The 20,512-nt window shown below is 37.0% G+C and overlaps 1 protein-coding gene and 1 pseudogene across 3 annotated transcripts in view; both read right to left on the bottom strand.

Moving 5' to 3' along the window:
• Nucleotides 1-20,512, bottom strand: part of SOX5 (SRY-box transcription factor 5) — a 1,018,333-nt gene that overhangs the window by 892,256 nt on the left and 105,565 nt on the right. For all 3 annotated transcript variants that reach the window (XM_027771080.1, XM_027771084.1, XM_027771082.1), the window contains exon 2: nt 16,469-16,554. The gene's annotated coding sequence lies outside the window, so the exon portion shown is untranslated. The remainder of the gene's footprint in view (nt 1-16,468; nt 16,555-20,512) is intronic.
• LOC102487870 (vacuolar protein sorting-associated protein 72 homolog pseudogene) lies at nt 8,197-15,315 on the bottom strand (annotated as a pseudogene).

Below are 20,512 nucleotides of genomic sequence, written 5' to 3'. Positions count from 1 at the left end.
GCGCTCTTTTTTGTGAGCCCATGCGCCCTATAACAAAAAAAAAAAAAAAAAAAAAACTCTCCAGAAAAAAAAAATGGCTATTTATATCATTAAACTCACTACTTTGTTAATATATTTCTCATTCACCATATATTATTTGTCTGTCAGTCTTATTTAAATGGCAAATAAGCTTCTACATTTATGTAATCAAATGAACTTAAATTTTTCTTTTGTGGGACCAGCAGGTGGTGTAATGGCTATGTCACTGAACTCCCATGGAGTTGACCATGGTTTGAGTCCTGGACCCAGTGGCTTAAACTGACTCTGGGCACATGTGCGTACGTGTCCAGGATCCCAAGAGGAGAATGGAAGAGAAGGGACTGTGGCATGGCCATCTCCTATTGGGGGTGATTTCTTGCTTTCTGTCTCTGTCTTCCTCTTTCTGACAAACACACATACCCTATAGCAAAAACTTGTCGGAAAAAAAAAATTTTTTTTCTTTTGTAATTATAGTCTTCAGTAGGTATAGTATTTATCAGAACTTCCAACCCTCCTCCCTCAGTTATAGTCATACAATCTCTTATATTTTTATGGTTTATTTTGTTTAAAAATTTAAATCTTTAATTCTTAGAGAATTTATATTGGCCAATGGCAAAAGAAAAAATTAACTGTTTTAAAGTACTTAGAAAATTCTCTTAAAATCCTCCCTTTTATAGACTTGAAATGACTAAAGTGATACTTGTTTCAAAAAACTTAACCATGTTAAGCAGAAGTTAAAGGGCCGGTAGGTAGTGTGGTGGTTAAGGGCACTGGACTCCCGCATAGCCAACTGTGGTTTGAATCCAAGACCTGGAAGCTTACCTTCTCAACTTTTCTTTTATCTCTCTCTCTCTCACTCTGTTCCTCTCTGGTGAAAGAAGGGAAGGGAAGGGAAGAGAAGAAAAGGGAAGGGGGGGAGGGAAGGAGGGAGGGAGGGAAGGAGGGAGGGAGGAAGTGAGGAAAGAAGAAGGAAGAGAAAGAAAGAAAGTTGAATAAAATAATTCTTTAAAAAGGAAAAGAGTGAGTTAAATTCCCTAATCACAGGCCAAGTCACAGAGGTAGGTTTTGCAGAGCTGTTGTGCTCTGTAGGCTAAGAACACATGAGAAGCCAGGCTTCCAGCCCCAATCCCACCTAAGGGCTGAGTGCAGTAACAGGTGTTGTAATCTCAGCAACTCAGAGAGGACAAGGCAGGAGGATCTCAACGCGGTGAGATTCCACTTAAAAAAAATTTCCTAATTAGAAGCCAAACATCATGTTTATATTGAGTTATATAATGCCATATTATAAAAAAAACAATGACTCATGATAAGGTATGCTGCTTTTTATAAGTTATTCAAAAGATACATAGATAAAGACATCATTTAAAAAAATAAATATGATTCATAACTACTTAAAAATTAAAAATATTTATTACATTTCATAATAATTTCAGCAGTACATCTTTACATATTTATGCAAACAATATTTTCATTTACATAATGTGACAGTGGATAAAACTTCGTCCATTGACATGTATAATGTAGAACTTCCGCATTCTAACTTTGCAGAAAGTACTGTGGCAACAGTTTGGGTTCAAGGCTTTTTCTTAAATTATTATTATTGGGCCAATAGATGGTGTAGTGGCTAAGGCACTGGATTCCCATAAGGCCAACCATGGTTTGAGTCCCGGACCTTGCTTTCTTACTTTTCTTCTCTGTCTCTGTCTCTCTCTGGTGAGTATATGTGCCCTACAGCAAATTTTAAAAATTAATAATAATAAATAAAATTAAATAAATAATTATTTGAAAAATTATTATTATTATAGCTGCTTTTTTGTTGTTTAGTGTTCTTAAGAAAAACAAAAAAATTAGCAATTGCTCTTCACATATATCATCTTCAAGACTCATGCCTTATTTTATTTGGAAAAATAATCGTCTTAATTACAAGAAAGTGTTGAGCAAGAAAACAATGCTTGAGCAGTTGTTATCAAGTTATTAAGACATATTTTGTCATCTGACTTTTAAAGTAAGTTTTCTATAACTTTTAAATGATTCTCATGGAGTATTTTTTATCTGTAAAGAAGCTGAAAGACAGAGCCAAAGAATTCTACATAGACCATTATTTTCTGCCAGGCTAGTGTTTTAAAGGCTGCTTCAAGTAGATCAGCATTGGCTAATTAAAGAGCAATATTTAGTTCCAAGATTAGAACAATGGAGTGTCTCTACCAGGACTGTAAGTTACTTTAAGTTGAATCCAATTTTGAAATAAACTCTACCTTTTAAGTTGTACCAATAAAATTCCTGCACTGAATACATGTCCACATACAGAAAACATATAATTTCATGTTCACCTATTCAGATGGATATTAAATATTTATGCATGGAGCATGAGGACCATTAAGTATAATCAGGCTTTTAAAAAAATCATTTTGAGTGGGGAAAAATCTTGAGGCTATGGTGCCATTAGATTTAAATATTCCTTTTGCATGCTTTGAATGGCATTTTTTTTTAGAAATTTATTTCTATTAGGCACATGCACTCACTAGAAAGACAGAGAGAGACAGAAAGTGAGAAATCACCCCCCAGGGGGGATGGCCACGCCACAATCCCTTCTCCTCCGTTCTCCTCTCGGGATCTTGAGCACGCACGCACACGCGCCCGGCGTGAGTTTAAGCCATTGGGTCTGAGACTCGAACCGCGTTCGACTACATGGGAGTCCAGCGACATAGCATTATGCCACTGCTGGCCCTTTGAATGGCATTTATTACTGACCATGCTTCACTAACTTGATAAAACTGAGAGAACATCAAAAAAGAAGTCTTACTGAAGAGATTCGGACGTGTAATAAAAGACAATCTAACAATAATACATAAAGATTTTGAAAGACAATTAGAAGTGTTATACCTTTTTACAACTCATTACGGAATGAGTCATTAATTAAGAAACAAAGCGTTCAAATCTAAATACTACATTCAAGGGACCAGCAGTTAGCGTAATGGCTATGTTGCTGGACTCCCATGTATTTGACTGCAGTTCGAGTCCCGGACCCCGTGGCTTAAACTCATGCCAGGAGCGTGTGCGTGCGTGCCCAAGATCCCTAGAGGAGAATGGAGGAGAAGGGATTGTGGCGTGGCCATGCCCCCTGGAGAATTGATTTCTTGCTTTCTGTTTCTCTGTCTCTCTCTGTTTTTTTCCAGTGAGCACAAGCACCCTATAGCAAAAACCTCTCAAAAGAAAAAAAAAAAAGAAAGAATCAGTTCTACCGTATGTTACTAGAGAAATGTACATAAGCTTGTAGGGTCAGGAGAGTGAGGGGCACAGCCCGGGAGCATCAGGCGCCTGTATTTGTACAACGGAAACCTGGTGCCTCCTTTCTCTTTTCTTTTCTTTCTATTTCCTTTCTTTTCTATTTAATAATAACTAGGGTTTTGATTTCAGAGGGTCATTGAATTTGGCTGTGTTCTTAGAGACCTGTTAATTATTATGTGTTCAGAGTAATGCACATTTTTATCTACAGGTGGCAGACCTTTTAAAAATCAACCTCAATCATATTCAGTATTTTATTTTGGTTATATTCTCTCTCTCTCTTTTTATAACTGCCACACACATTAAAATGTAAGAGTGCGCTGTTTAGAGTTCTCATTAATGTTACACAATTTAGATGATAGATTTGTCAACAAAGTGGTTCATTCTCAAAGGCCAGTGAACCCTGTCGGGATAAATGCCTTAAAAATTGTATATTGCAGGGTAATCTTTAATTATACAGAACTCACTGACAATTTACAGTATATTGGGATTATTTTCCTTTTTCAAGCAATAAAGTGTTTTATTTTCTAGATTAGGGTGACTGAGGGAAAAAAGTGATTGGATTTGATAAACAGTTAAAGCAAAGAGCTTACTTATTTGCAAGTAAAAGAGAAAGGTGACCAAAAGGCGTGTACACATAACAACCACTTAGAATCACAAATTATTAACTGGCTAAATGGCTAAAGCAAATAACTATAAATGCAGTGACATTTTGAAAGAATAGTAACATAGAAGAAGATAAGCACAACAAAAATAACTGCCACTAACCTCAATTTACCTTTGTAAAATCTTAGATTTGGGACACTTACATGAAGTTTCTAATTTTTTGGTTGTTTTGGTCAATGCACTATATAATCTGATACTCGACTAAGACTTTTTGTTTGTTTGTTTGGAGAGGTTTTTGCAATAGGGGGCATGTGCTTGCCAGAGACAGAGAGACAGAAAGTGAGAAATCACCCCTCAGAGGGGATGGCCACACAGCAATCCCTTCTCCTTCATTCTCCTCTAGGGATCTTGGGCACGCATGCACACGCACCCAGCGTGAGTTTAAGCCACTGGGTCCAGGACTCGAACTGAGGTCGACTACATGGGAGTCCAGTGACATAGCCATTACACCAACTGCTGGTCCCAACTAAGCCTTTTTGTGAGTATTGTTGATATGTGAAAAAGAAGTTTTAACTTGGAGATGTGTTTCAAGATATATATATAAATAAGATAGTCATAATTATATAGTTCTTGAAAGATTTTATTTTTATCCAATCTAATGCCCATACATAATATCTTTTATCATATTTCCTAGAAAAAATACTGGAAAAATACTTTCTAATAGTCTTCATTTCTAGTATGGGGAATTCTGTATAAGCATCATAAATTATTTTATCTAATTTTCAAACATGTATGTATCAGTTTCATTTACATGGATTGCAAGCAAACTTCTCTTATCTAAAACATAAAACTCTACTAAAGATACAAATAAACCCCAACAGAAATATGCACAGTATCATTTTAACATTTATTAGGGATTATATGAAAATAATATGTACAGTATAACAAATGGTAATAAGGACGACACCTATGTTAACTACCTCACAGGACATTGCTGCCGCCCTCCCTTCAGACAGTAGTGGCCCCGATTCCCCGTTCCCTCAACTCAACCTCTTTCCTTATTCTTAGAGAGCAGCACTCCCTACTTTTATGACAGTATCTTCTTTATAGTCCTACCACTTTCAATTTACCCCTAGCAACAAAATTGAGTTTCCTCGAATAATCGCGTATATACTCTACTGAGTTTTGCTTTATCAAGATAATTTAAACATATATATGTATATATATATATATGTATATATATGTATGTATATATATATGTGTGTGTGTGTATATATATATATTTAATCAATTAGTAGTAGTTTGAAAAAAATTGTGAGAGAATTTTGTTATAGGGTGCATGCACTCATCAGAGAGACAAAGAGATAGAAAGCAAGAAATCACCCTCCTCCCCCAGGTGGGATGGCCATGCTGCAATCGCTTCCCCTCTATTTGCTCAGAATCTTGGGCACCCACACACACATGGTGGCATGAGTTTCAAGCCGCTAGGTTCGGGACTCAAATTGCGGTTGACTACTTGGGAGTCCAGTGATGTAAACATTATGCTGTCTGCTGGTCCCAGTGGTATTATTTCTTAATTTTCTATACTTTACATGTGCTCACCAGAGAGGAGAGAGAGAGAGAGAAAATGAGTAAGCAAGCAACCAGGTACGGGACTTGAACCATGGTTAACCATTTGTGAGTCTAGCACCTTAACCACCACCCCACATACTGGTCCCTATCCAGGCAATTTTTAAATTATATATATTTATTGTATGATTGAGACACACAGAGAAAAAGAGGCAGAGAGACAGGCATTCAGAATAGCATCTTGATGTGATCCAACCCCAGCTTTGGCCAGCTCCAGATCATGGCACATACACACACCCATGAACTCAGGGAGATCTTTGGCATTGCCGGTCGGCCTCACAAAGCATCATGTTTTAATACTGTGCTACCATCCAGATGCCAGCTAATATTAATTAGAGTACTAAGGTTATTACTTTTTCATCACTTCAAATTTTATAGTATAACCATTCTTTTTTTAAATTATTGAAGTATTTAATTAATTCCATTTGCTGTTGTTGTTGTTGTTGTTGTTATTATTATTATTATTTAATTTGACTAGAGAGAGAGAGAGAGAGAAAGGAAAGCGAGAAAGCAAGCCACCAGGTCCAGGACTCCGGTCAGGTGGGAATCCAGTGCCTTTAACCACGATGCACACCACCTGCTGGCCCCATTATTCTATAATTTTCTTCTTTGTTGATGGCAATTGAGCTGTTCCCAGTGTGTTGAGAAGTACAAATATTTCTCCTATAAAGATCCTTATACACGTCTCCTTGTACACATATGCACATATTTCTGTAGGATACTTTATCAGAATTGCTAGTGCACAAGCAGAGGCTATAAATTTCAACTTTACTAGGTACTCTCCCCAGAAGTAGTTGTTCCAATGTACATCCCTATAAGCACTGAGTAAGTGCTGCCATTGTTCTGTATTCATAACCATGCATGGTAGGTTTCCCCATGTGAAGCGTGTGTAGTAGAATCTCATTGGGAGCTTAATTTGTGTTTCCCGTACTACTACTGAGATGAAGCACTTCTTTCATATGTTCAACATTTAGTCATAAAGGCAATTTGATTTCTCCTTTTGCCCATTTTTAACTGTTGAGTGTTAGATTGTATAAATTTTTACCTTAATTTGTAATTTTTTAAATTGTGTTCTGGATATCATTTATATCATTATTTTGGAACCAGTGAATGGACAAGTGGTTATGTCATTGGACTCCCATGTAATCGACTGCAGTTTGAGTCCCAGACCCAGCAGCTTAAAAATCATGCCAGGTGCAAGTACATGTGTGTTAAAATACCGAGAGGAGAATGATGGAGAAGGGATTGCAACCTGGCCACCCCTCTTGGAGGATGATTTCTCACTTTCTGTCTCTGTCTCTCTGGTAAGCACACACGCCCCATAGCAAAAATCACGCAAAAAAATTTTTTTAAAGAATTTATCCTACTACTCCACCTCCTATCTTTTTGCTCCTTTTATTTTGCTTCTTCAAATGGACAATAATATAGAATGTGTCCTTTTTAATTTTTTTGGCTTAAGAAATCCTCTACTCCCTGGGCATACTCTCAGGTTATTCTCTGAAAGTCTCTTAATGGAGATTTATTGTCTTACTTCTTACTAATGTAAGAAATCAACAGAAGTTGATTTTTGTGGAGTAATAATCCTGTTTCATTTTTTTTTTACATAATCAGATTTCACAGTTCCCATGTATTAAAATCATTTCTCCACTACTTTGAAGTTCCATACTTACTATAAATAGTGTTCATATTTGCAATAGCCTGCTTTTGGGCTCTCTTTTCTTCTCATTTTCTATTTGTCTATCCCTTAAGCAATGCCACACTTTAGAATTAAAAGAGCTTTTATAATATCTATAGGGTAAATCATTCTACCTATTCCTCCTTTTTATAGAGTATCTTGAGGCAAGTTGAAAGCATGGTGGTTAAAAATGGATTCCACATGGCTGAGGCAAGATTCAAGTTCTGGACACAGTGGTTTGAAATACCCTGGGTGCTTGCGTGTGCACGCCCCAAATCCCGAGAACAGAGAAGGGACTTCCACATGACCATACGCCTAGGAGTGTTTCTTCATTTTCTTTCTCACTTTCTCTGTCTCTGTGGCAAGTGCACACACCTTATAGCAATTTTTTAAAAAGTGTCTTGACTATTCTTTATGTTTTGAATTTTAGAATCAGTCACATTTTCTTTTTCTCACTCACCCATACACATACACAAATATCCAAACAGAAAATAGGAGAAAAAGACAAATCAAAAAGTGGGCATTTTGATTGTTAATGTACTATAATTTTTAACAGACTCTGAACATAGGATATCTCATCATTTATTTTGGTCTTTAAAAAATACTATTTAATAAAGTATCACATGTTTCCCCATACAGATCCTGTACTTGCTTTCTTACTGGAAACTAGGTAAAATTTGTAAATACATAGAAATACAGTTGATTTTCCTATATTGTATTGTATGCATTGGCCTTGCTAAACACTTATTAATTCATATCATTTGCAATCATGACAATTGTTTGTTTCTTTTCCAATCCTAATAACTTTATTTCTTTATCTTATTTTACTGCATTGTCAAGCATTTCAAGAAAAATCCTAAGTACAAAGGTGAGAACAAATATCCTTGTTTTTTGTTGCTGTTGTTGTTATTGTTAATCTTCCTATTTTATTAGATTAAAAAAACACACAACAAAACCAGTAGTAACTAGGGAAAAAGGTGGGGAAAGAAATATAGAAAAGGGTTGAGCAAAGATCAAGAATTACAAAAGGAAGGCTCAGAGGGAGCATGGGGTACATCAAGAGCCCCAAGTTTGGGCATGAAAGAGATGGTTAAAGACTAGACATCTCTTAATTTGATGACAATTTTCTGCTGCAAGGCTCAGGGTCCAGAGCCAGGGAGGGGCTCAGGAGCTGGCAGGCCTGGGCCCCAGGCTGAGGCTGTGAGCAGCAGTCCATGGGCAGTGATGTACTTCTTTTCTTTTCTTTTCTTTTTTTTTTTTTTTTGGAGAGGTTTTTGCTATAGGGTGCGTGCGCTCGCCAGACAGACAGAGAGATAGAAAGCGAGAAATCACCCCCCAGAGGGGATGGCCATGCCACAATCCCTTCACCTCCATTCTCCTCTCAGGATCTTGGGCGCCCATGCACACACGCCCAGCGTGATTTTAAGCCACCGCGTCCGGGACTTGAACCGCAGTCGACTATGTGAGACTCCAGCGACATAGCCATTATGCTAACTGCTGATCCCAAGTGATGTACTTCTTGCAGGCCTCACTGAAAATCTTCAAGGCTCTATTGGTGGCATGGGGGATGTCTGTGATAGGGTCCCAGTATAAGGTTGGACGATCTGTCATGGGGCAGACCTCCTGAGCAGGGACCTTTGGGGGCCATCCCTGGGAAAACCATTTTTTCAAATGTCACATCATCACTAAAAGTGATGAAGGTCTGTGAGCAGCATGCAGGGGGGATGAGAGGTCCAGTCTCAGCATGGGGAGTCAGTGCAAAAGGCGGGCAAGCAGGATCAAGTCCTTCTATATCCACATTCCCTTCCTTGGGGCCTGGCTCCCCAACAAGTGGCACTGTCACCGAATGATAGGTGATTATGGGCCCAGGGCACTTACACTTCTTGTGAACCTGCTTCTTTTTGTCAGCCTTGAGCCACTCGTATGTCTCCAGTGAATGTTAAGTTGAGCTCCTCCGTGATCTTGGCCTCCCTGAGCAGCTCTTCCTGGGTCAATGGCTGCTCACAATGGGACCCTTTTCACTTCTGTGACTGGCCTTGCCTCTCCTGAACTCAATGGAAAGTTTGTCTTGCATACTCTGCTGTAGACTGACGCATAGACTTCCGACTGTCAAGAGCCATCATCCTGCAGTTCTAGCAGTATCAAAGCCTTCTCTTCGCGAGTCTTCTGAGAGCTACCAGCTGGGGTGCTGAGCTTTCGAGGTCTCAAACTCTTGAGAGGCTCCTTATAAGCTTTGGTGACTATGTGTCGCTTCCTTCTTGGCTCTTCTGCTTCTCCACCACTGGATGGTTCGTCCCCTTCATCGAAGTCAAAGTCAGAGTCCACCTCGTCCTCTGGGTCTGTCTGGTCCCCTCGATGCTCATCATTTCCCGATTCCTCTGTAAAACCCCCGTAAGTCATCTGGTAGAACTCATCTTCCTCCTCCGCCTCCAGAAGCCCAAAAAGCTGGTTTCTAGCTGTCTTCCGGGGATCCAGGCCTCAGCCAAACTCATGTCGCCTACGAGACACCACTGCCACCAGCGGCTCCTGGCCAATCTCCATCCTTGGATCTCGGCACTCAACACCACTCCCTTGTGTTGTTATTGATCACATAAGGAAACTTTTCAACATTTTATTATTACAACTTATGTTTGCTATAGGTATATTATATTAAGAAAGTTTATATTTTTAGCTTTTTAAAATTTTTTGAAAAGGATATATGTTGGGACCAGCAGTTAGCGTAATAGCTATGTTGCTAGACTCTCATGTAGTCAACCGTGGTTTGAGTCCCAGACCCGGTGGCTTAAACTCACACCGGGTGCGTGTGCGTGCGTGCCCAAGATCCTGAGAGGAGAATGGAGGAGAAGGGATTGCGGCATGGCCATCCCCCTGGGGGGGGGGATTTCCTGCTTTCTGTCTCTGTGTTGTTATTGATCACATAAGGAAACTTTTCAACATTTTATTATTACAACTTATGTTTGCTATAGGTATATTATATTAAGAAAGTTTATATTTTTAGCTTTTTAAAATTTTTTGAAAAGGATATATGTTGGGACCAGCAGTTAGCGTAATAGCTATGTTGCTAGACTCTCATGTAGTCAACCGTGGTTTGAGTCCCAGACCCGGTGGCTTAAACTCACACCGGGTGCGTGTGCGTGCGTGCCCAAGATCCTGAGAGGAGAATGGAGGAGAAGGGATTGCGGCATGGCCATCCCCCTGGGGGGGGGTGATTTCCTGCTTTCTGTCTCTCTGTCTCTCTCTGCCTGTCTGGGGAGCGCACACGCCCTATAGCAAAAACCTCTCCAAAAAAAAAAAAAAAAGGATATATGTTGAATTTTATTAAATGTTTTCTCTGTTATTTACTGAAATAATCAAATGAAACTTTCTTTTAATCTTATTCCACTTATTTTTTATGTGAAAACAGACTTTGTTCTTCTATTTTCTTTTTTAAACATTTATGTACGATTAGGCTGATTTCTTCATTGAATTTGCCTGTAATGCCATTTAGGTCTGAAATTTGCTTTGTAGGATAATTTTCAATTACTTAATTAAATTTCGTTTATTCTTATACAATAAAAGTTCTCTATTTCTTTCTCAGTAAAAGTTGCCAAACTATACTTTTCTAGTGATTTTTTTCATTCATTTGACTTTTCATATTTACCATCATAAAGTTATTTATAATATTCCTTGTTATCTTTTCAATGACTACACCTGTGTTGTGATGTTTCCTTGTTCAACTCTGATGCTGGTTATCTTCTCCCTTTCACTTACTTTCTTGCTGAGTTTCATCACTGTTTTAGAAAATGTATTCATCTTTCCCAATATTCAATGATCAATTTTCACGGCCTTGTCTGTTTCATGACTGTTTCCCACTTTGTTAACTTTGTTTTAACTTTAATTCATTGCTTCCTTATGAGTTTAATATTCTTATAATGTCTTATATTAAAATTTTTATCTGATATGTAGTAGTTACACACATTCATGGGATACAATGTGGGTTTTAATCCAAATATATAATGTGTAATGATCAAATCAGGGCAGTAAACATATCTATCATCTCAAATATTTAACACTGCTTTATGTTGTGGATATTCAATATCCCCTCTTAGATTTTTTTTTCAAATGGAAATTATCAAATTATCACCACCTACAGTTATACTATGTTGTAGTATTCTAGAACTCATTTTACTATGTACTTGATATCTCACATGAGTTAACCAAATTTTCCCCATCTCCCTCTCCCCTAATCTTTCCAGCTCTGGTATCCTCCATTTCACTCTCCACTTCTATGCAATCAAATCTTCAGCTTTCACTAATGAGTGAGAGCATACAGTATTTGTTTTGCAGCGCTTGGCTTGTTTCATCTGACATTATTTCTTCTTTGTTCATTCATGCTGCCACAAATGACAGGGTTTCATCCTGTTGCTGGCTGTATAATATTCCATTGTATGTGTATACCACATTTTCTTTATCTATTCATCAGTTGTTAGGCACTTAGGTAGAGTTTACACCTTAGCTATTGCAAGTAGTGCTGCAATAGGACACCTCTTCAACATACTGATTTCCCTTTCTTTGGGTCTATACTCAGTACTGTAATTACTAAATCACAATGTAGTTCTATTTTTAGTTTTTTGGTGAGCCCATCATTTTATATCTTCTAGAGATAAATTCTTGGCCTTTTCCTTGTTACCCTTTGTTATAAATGTATTTTTTTTTTTAGGTTTTTGTCATAGGGCATGAACACTCACTGGAGAGAGACAGAGAGAGGGAAAGTGAGAAATCCTCCCACCCCCCAGGGAGGATGGCCATGCCACAGCTCCTTTTCCATTCTCTCTCATCATTTTGAGCATGCACGCATACATGCCCGGTGTGACTGTCAAGCCTCCAGGTCCAGTACTTAAATTGAAGTTTGTCACGTGTGAGTCTAGCCACCATATCACCTGTTGGCTCCCCCAGTAAATACTTCCACACATTTTATGACTGTATTATGTAGGGTGTTCATTACTATTTAATCTAAAATATTTCTTATTTCCATTGCAATTTCTTTTTAAGTCTGAAACTTTATTTCTACCTTGTTTTCATTATTTATCTGTGGCTTAATTTTATTGTAGTACAATTTCAATTCTCTGAAAATAGTTGAGACATAACTTACTAAGTCATATTTATAAACTGAGAATATAGGAAATTTAAAAAATTGTTCCATATGTGCTTACAAATAATCTGACTTTTACAATCATAAGCAACACCCCACATATGTCTATAAATTCAAACGTCTTAATCTTGTCTGCAGCTCTAAATCATTACTGATTTTTCTATTCAATTTGATCAATAATTAAGAGAAAAGAAACAGTATCACTGCTATAAAGGATTTGTTCATTTCTCCTTGTTGTTCTGCCAATTTTTTTGTTTTATTTCTTAATATATCTTGAGGTTATGTTACTAGGAGTATTTAGGTGGAAACTTATTTTATCTTCCTTTCGAATTAAAACTTCAATCACTTATAAAGTGATTATTTCCAGTAATGATTTGTGCTTTAAAGTCTATCTTACTGAATGGACTTTAAACTCTGTTTATATCAATGTCCATTTAGAAGTATTTGCTCGGTATGTTTTTTTTCCATTATTAGTTACCATTTCGCATATGAGGAATCTGTGGCATAGCAGTTAAGGCACAAACCCAATAGTAGAACAGTATAATTGTTACAAACAAGACCTGAAACCAAACAGTATGGCTCAAAAGTCTATGCTCCTGAAAAACATCATGCTTTTCTCTTTTAAAAAAAAAAAATGTTTTTAATTAGTTATTTTATTCTATTTATTCATTCACTTATTTTAATTTGACCTGAGAGAGACAGACAGAGGTAAAGTGAGGAAGCAGGTCACCAAGTCCAGGACTCAAACCATAGACAGTCATGTGGGAGAGTCCAGCGCCTTAACAACCATGCTACCTGCTGTCCCCCTATCATGCTTTTCTTATAAATTCAAAAACTAAAATCAGCTTAGGTTCAGGGAGAAAAAAATTCTCTCACTCTAATTTCTACATAAGAATTCTCACACATTTCTAGTTAATTGTGATTTTTCATTTAGCTTAGAGTTTAATTCTCACTTCTTTAATGTTCTAAGGTAACAAAAAAAGTAACAAAAGAAAGAAAACATTCTTGATCTAAAACTGTAGTATTCAACCTTCTCCACTTACACACTATAAAGGTAAGTCTGTAACATTTTGCTACTTGCCTTTGAACCAGGCATGCACACCAAAAACCGTTACGTGCTGATCCCATGCCACTGAACTGAAGTGCAGTACCTCAAACCACCCTGACCCAAAAGAGGTAGCCAGGCTGTACAACATGATCAAAATTTATAAGTGAATGAATGGTTCTATTGCAAAGGAAAGCTCATTCCAACCAGTCTGCAGTAAAGACAATCCAAAAAGATGATGCTGAGCTGTTACATCTTTCCTGCATAATATCATACACATTTATTTTATCTTACTATTGCTCTATTGCAATGAAGTTAAGTCAATCTCAAATTTTTCCCTTATGAATAAATGTTGATGAACTTTCCTGTTCTTTATTTCACTAAATTAGATTCTTGGAAGTGAAATTTGTCAGATGTTACTTACTTTGGCCCTCATATACTCTTTTCTTAATATGTGCTCACTGGGAAAATACAGATAAAAGAAAGAGAAAGTGAGAAACCACCTATCAGAGAGAACGACCAAGCTGCAACCCCTTCTCCTTCATTCTTCTCCAGGGACTTTGGACATGCATGCATGTCCAAAAAAATCACATGTACCCACTGTGATTTTCAAGCTGCCAGGTCTAGGACTCGAACCACGGTTCCTAAAGTGTAATCTCTAGGATAGAAACTATATTTACCAGGTTCTGTTGCAACTTGGCAAAGTCATGTGATGGTATTTTAGACTGTGGATTTAAATATAAGCTGGAGACATCTTTTAGATGTCCCTAGCAGGTAAGGCATGCTCTTTTTCCTGTAATATGTCCTTCTTGTTGCTAGAATATGGACATTATTTCTGAAATACTAATTCTGGATATTCCAAGAATATCTTGTGAACACGGATGATCACATGTTCAGAGTAACAGAGCAAAAGATGAAGGTTCTGGGGTCTTGATAGCTGTGGAAACACTCACCATCTTCTGAACTACCTATAGACTCCACATAAGAGAACATCAAATTCTATCTTATAAAAGCTGCTATCATTGGGGTTGGCAGGTGACATGCTGGTTAAGGGTACTGAACTCCCACATGGCTGACTATATACAGTTCAAGTCCTGGACCTGGCAACTTGCTTTCTCACATTCCCTTTCTTTCTCTCTAACTCTGTCCCTCTCTGGACGAATTAAAAAAAAAAAAAAAGGAATAAATAAATAAAGTTAAATAAAAGAATTCTTTAAAAAAAAAACATTATTGTGAATTTCTTGCAACCAAGTATTTTCCAAACTAATAGAATGGAAATTCTGCATAGCATGCTTTGTAAACATTTCAGGCTCTTATCAGAGATGGCCCAATCACTTCCTAGGAATTTGAACAAATACAACCTTTACTCAGCATTACTGAGCATGCCCATCTCCCCAACTACTTGTTACAGTATTAGCACCCCAAACTAATTTTTACTAGATAGTTGGTGGGGCATGACTACATTTCTTTTGTGAGCTTTGCATTCCATCTGTATTCCTCATTTATTATTTGTGCTACATTTTGTTGTTTTTAAAAATTAAGATATCAAGGTCTTAGAACAGATAAGAGCTCTTTACATTTGATGCTTGCTATCTTTACTGCAAGTGGTAGTCCCACATTGTCATTTGCCTTTTCATTTTTACAAGTAAAAACTGGTCTTTTACTGGTAAAACTATAGAAACTCTATATTTGCAATAATTCAATTTATGACTTATCTTCCTTTTCTGAGCATAAAAACTCATTATTCACAATGCCTTCTATTATAGTATATTGCTTCAATTGTTGTGAATATATGAAGCTTTATTTAGAAAGATTTAAATAATACAATTTAGGATTTTAACCATTTAGTTTTTAAGGAAGATAATACGTACCATTGATTCTAAAGATTTTCCCAACTATACCGGTATCTGAAAGTGCTAGCGACATAAGCCGTAAGAATTTAAGAGTAGATTACTGAATAGTAAGTTTTAGGTCACTAGGCAAGAAGACCACTTTTTTCCATTATTCTTTTTAGCTATTCAAAGAAGGAGATTTCCTCTTTTGATCTTACTCTGAAGAGGGACAAGCTCTTCTGAACAGCAAGATCCATATCCACCCATTCTGTGTGACCCACATGGCAGCTAGAAAGCGAAGGGACTGACAAAGGATTTCCGATTCCAGGTCCATGGTGTAACTTTCAGTTCCTTTTCTCAAGAGTATAACTTGAATATGAGCAGACAAGTACTGTTGCATAAATGCACACACAGATAGACACTCATGAACTTTTTTGGGCAGCAAACTGGAAAATATATGTTTAGCCTCAGCAAAATTGCATTATTTCTTATATATGTTTACAGAAACAAACCCTGGCATACTTAATGGCCTATGGAAATTTTTCTAAAATGTGTGACCTATCCATTGTAACCCAAAATATTTCTTTCCCAACAATAACAAATAGTAACAATGAATGTTTCAAAAAACATGTTTGGTAGAGGGGATAAAAAAAAAAAAAGCTTGCAACTTCAATAAAGAGTACCTCATTAAGGAGATGGGAAGTTACAGTGTCCCTATCATGTGCCAGTTTAGAGAGATTATCTTCATAATGCCTCTCAAAATTATAGTTATAGCCAGTTGCCATCTCAATATAAAAGGCCATGTATTATAGTTTTATATGTATATGTTCTATATATTTTTACTTATAAATTTAAAATAAGAGGGCACCAGTAAGGTGGTATGGTGGCTAAAGGGCGGGATTCCCACTGGCCAACTGTGGTTTAAGTACCAGACCCAGTAGCTTGAAAATCACACCAGACTTGGGTTTATGCGTGCCCAAAGATCACAAAAGAAGATTGGGAGAAAAAGGACTGGGGTATGGCCATGCCCCTTTGGGGAGGAGGGGATTTCTCACTCTCCCTCTCTTTCTCTTTCTCTTCAGTGAGAGCACAGGCCCTATGGCAAATAACAATAATAATAACAATAATAATAATCTTAAAAGAATAAGAGAAGTCATAAAAAATTTCATTTGGGGGAAGTAGCAAATGTAGTAATTGATTATTCCAAGGTACATATTATGCGTTTTATGAATATACCATTTTCCTACCCAGTGCGATGCCAAAACTCTTTGTCCAGCCTTCAGAATCTTGTAAACAGATTCAAACAGGAATTGTGTCATCAGCAAGAAGAATGCTGGAAAAAATAAAAGTAGACCATTAATAGTGCATCGTTTCATTTGGTAAATATATCAGTTTATGACTCTCAGAAGTAGGAGATCTCTAAGGTTTTCAAAATACACTTATTTTATATTATATTAATAAACATATAGTCTATATAAATTTACAGATATAGATAACAAAATCATAGCATGTGGAAGAAGAGGTATTGTCTTGGCATTATAAAGCCAGGATGAATCTAAAGAGTTATATGCACATGTAACATTTTATGCATATTTGTGAATCTCCTCAAAAATTGTTCACTTGGTCTAGTCTCTTTTTGTTGTTTTTTTTTTTAGGTTTTTGCCATAGGGTGGGTGTGTGCACTTGCCAGAGAGGGGCAGAGACAGTGAGAGGAAAAGTGAGAACTCATCCCCCAGGAGCAATGGCCACGTTGCAATCCCTTCCCCTCTATTCTTTTCCCCTGATCTTGGACATGCATGCACATACACCCAGTGTGATTTTCAAGCCACCGGGTCTGGGACTCAACCCCATTTAGGCTAATTTCCATGGACAGGCTGCACTAAGGATTTTCAATTCTAGATAGATTCTTGTTTCTTGAAATGATTTCTGAGATGTTCAGACACCCTGCAACATCCCTTCCTGGATTCCATTCAAACCCACAATGGAAGGCCTAGACCTCTTTCCACTCACAGCCCCTTCAATGTACCTTGATAATTGCACTGCCAGGCTCAACTTCAGAAATACCATTCCTGTGGCCAGCAGGTGGTGTGGTGGTTAAGGTTCAGGACTCCCACATAGCTGCCCATGGTTTGAGTCCCAGACCTGGTGGTTTGTTTTCTCCCTCCCCTACCCCCTACATCTTTCTGGTCAAATTAAAATAATAATAATAATATAATAATAATAATAATTAAGAGACAAGATTATGGAATAATGGTTACATTGCTAGACTCTCATGTAGTTGACTCTGGTTTGAACCCCAGACCTGGTGGTCGATACTCACACTGGACATGTGTTCATGCATGCCCAAAATCCCAAGAGGAGAACGAAGAAGAGACTGCAACATGGCCATAGCCCCTGGTGGGGTGATTTCTCATTTTCTGTCTCTCTGTCTCTCTCTGTCTCTCTGGCAAGCACATGTTCCCTATGGCAAAAATCTCTCTTAAAAATTAATAAAGTTAAATAAGTAATTTTTTAATAAGTAATTTTTTTAAAGAAAATACAAAGAAGAAAGAAATACTGCTCTTGTCACTAGCATGAATGAATCGAACTCTGGCTGGGTTACCAATTTCCCTAGGCTTAAGGGACTAGACAAGAATGGACCCTGGCAATCAGATGAAATTCCCCAAATTCAGCTTCATGAAAACAGGGGACCTGTGTGTGGTGGGAGCCACAGCCTCAGCTCTGATGCGTTCTTTGCACTATCTGCTCAATTAAAAACAAATTGAGTAATGTTTCACTGTTTATGTTTACATCACTGATTATTCAGTTTTGATTACAAGATTTATGGTATTTGAGGAGTTTCATTACCATATGTTGTCCAGGAGGATAATTACATAAACCGTGTAGTGGGATTTTACTTCATCCCAGTATCAGAACCGCTATTGATAAGCACAGAAATTCAAAAGTCACCACAATGACAAAGAATCTACAGTATTTCAACAGTTTACTAATCATTCCATTAGAGAATATCTCAAAATGAGAACAGTTATCCTTTAAAACTTTGAACTATAGAAATGATGCTGAGGTAAATTAAAGACTATACATTGTCAATTAAAAAGAAAATTGTTATTACAAATTTTACTAAGAACATACACCCAAGTCATACTTTTTCTCTCAGTTAATGGAAATGACACACTTGACCAAATGTAAAGACATGACTACTGTTAAATTTACTTAATTAAAAAACGGAAATTTTGTCACAACGTATAGGTGGGTGACACATAAATTCACAGCTGGTAATTTTACCCACAAGAGGGAGCCTGTATTTTTATAGTTCTGTTATAGAACTTGAAATAAGATTCTAAAAATGTTTATGTATACTATCAACTTTATGTCAAGAGCAGTTTTGAGTTCATCAGATTTCAGTTGGTGTATTTCTTCCACCAAAAGATATCAGATGTTAGAAGATTGGAGAGATGATTGAAATGAAAAAAAAAGTAACTTTCTGCCTATAGTATAATTAGCTTTTATCAAATAGAAGAATAAAGCCGTAGCTACCAAAGCAGCCTAGGAGGAAATCCCTTTTAGGTGGTAGTAACATCAGTGTATGAAATTAACTAGAATTATTATGAGGCCTCTGCACACAAATTTAATTACCTAGCAGTGAAACGACACCACAGTCATCATGTCATCATAAAAGAGATTTGTATAAGCCAATCATCTTCTATGTATTGATGGAATAGGGAAAATGCTACTTCAGATATTCCTAAGATCACCATTCTCCCTAATATCTCTTAAAACTTGCTTAAGAAATGTTACAACTTGGCACGACACTGGGATGTACTTTTCTTTATCTGGAGTTGGAAAAAAAAAATCTTTTCCTTTAAAAAAGAAAAACCCAATTCTTTCATAGTCTATCATGTCCTTAAACAACAGCATATTGCTAAAATTCTCCAAATAATAAATATGCGCTGTGTTTTACAAAGATAAAGTGAATCCGTCAACTTAAAAACTACCATCTAAAGAATGATTTTGAAAACCCGTATCAGCTCAGACCGATCTGTTCTATCTCATTCAGAGACGTGGTAATACCGCAGCTGAAATCTGTTTCGTGACCCTTGTAAACTACGAGTAAGACGGATGATAAGAGCCTCATTCCCTTACCACCGGTCCGGCCTCAGCTCTAAGAACATACATAAAAAGGGCAGGAAGTTGAGGAAGAAAGGGTTAATCACTGCTGCTCTTCCTTCAGGAATTCCAACCTCTCCATTAAATCATTGTTTTTTTCTCCCACTAGGGACTGTGAATCTAATGGACCTAAAATCAATACCTTATAAATGACATAAAAAATATATTCATTTTATGGACTAATGTACCCTAGTGTCTGAATCCTATTTACACCCTCTACTTTAAAAAGGAACAACCGACCCATTTCTGCCAGTAAAAGGTTACTCAGTCACTCTGGTGACACGTTGCAGAATGCACTGTACATAGTAAAGTGCAGCACGAGAGAAAGATTGGTGGCTGCAAGACCACTATTGTGGAAACTTTAAATATGGTGCCATGAACTTGCGTTAAGAAGTGCAATCAGAGAGAAGCACGCAGGTAACTTCCAAGACGTCAGCCGCGTTCCAAGGCAGTTAGACAGGACTCTGCTTCATTGTCTAGCGGCAGAACTTGCATAGATATATAACATTTGGAATGGATCAAATATTACATAATAATATTTTTTAAATAATACAACTTCCATTTAATAGTAAATTCTATAATAATGGGGGAAACTGGATTAAAAATCCCAAATGGCAGAAATTCCAAAGCAATATACCACTAAAATACCAAAGAGATATTAGCTGAATACTTCAGTGTCAGACTGAGTCATACTAAACCACAGGCAGGGGCAAGCTCTGGGAGACAGAGCATTTCATTGATCAGATACAGCAGGGAAACCACCACCAAAAAAAAAAAAAAAAAAAAGTGACTATGTTGTTGATTTTTTACATATTAAGAAAATACGCTGATGAGGTTTTATAGTTACAGAATGTTTTCCAAACCAAAGGACCACACATTTCAAAACCCATTCTTGTCACTTGGAAAGTATTATGCTCAGTTTTTAAAAGCAAACACAAAAACAAAGAGCAAAATAGAAAACCACCTTTGTTTACAGGAGGCTGGTAACTATCTTTACTATTTTTGAGAGATCAAATATAAACCAATTCTGTAAAATGCAAAGATACCATCAATGATTAAAAGTATGGGAAAAAAAAAAAAAAAGAAAAAAAAAAAAAAAAAAAAGAAAAAAAAAAAAAAAAAAA

This window comes from Tupaia chinensis, unplaced genomic scaffold, assembly GCF_000334495.1.
Source record: "Tupaia chinensis unplaced genomic scaffold, TupChi_1.0 Scaffold000028_1, whole genome shotgun sequence".
NCBI lineage: Eukaryota > Metazoa > Chordata > Mammalia > Scandentia > Tupaiidae > Tupaia > Tupaia belangeri.
This window is presented reverse-complemented; position numbering and strand designations above follow the sequence as displayed.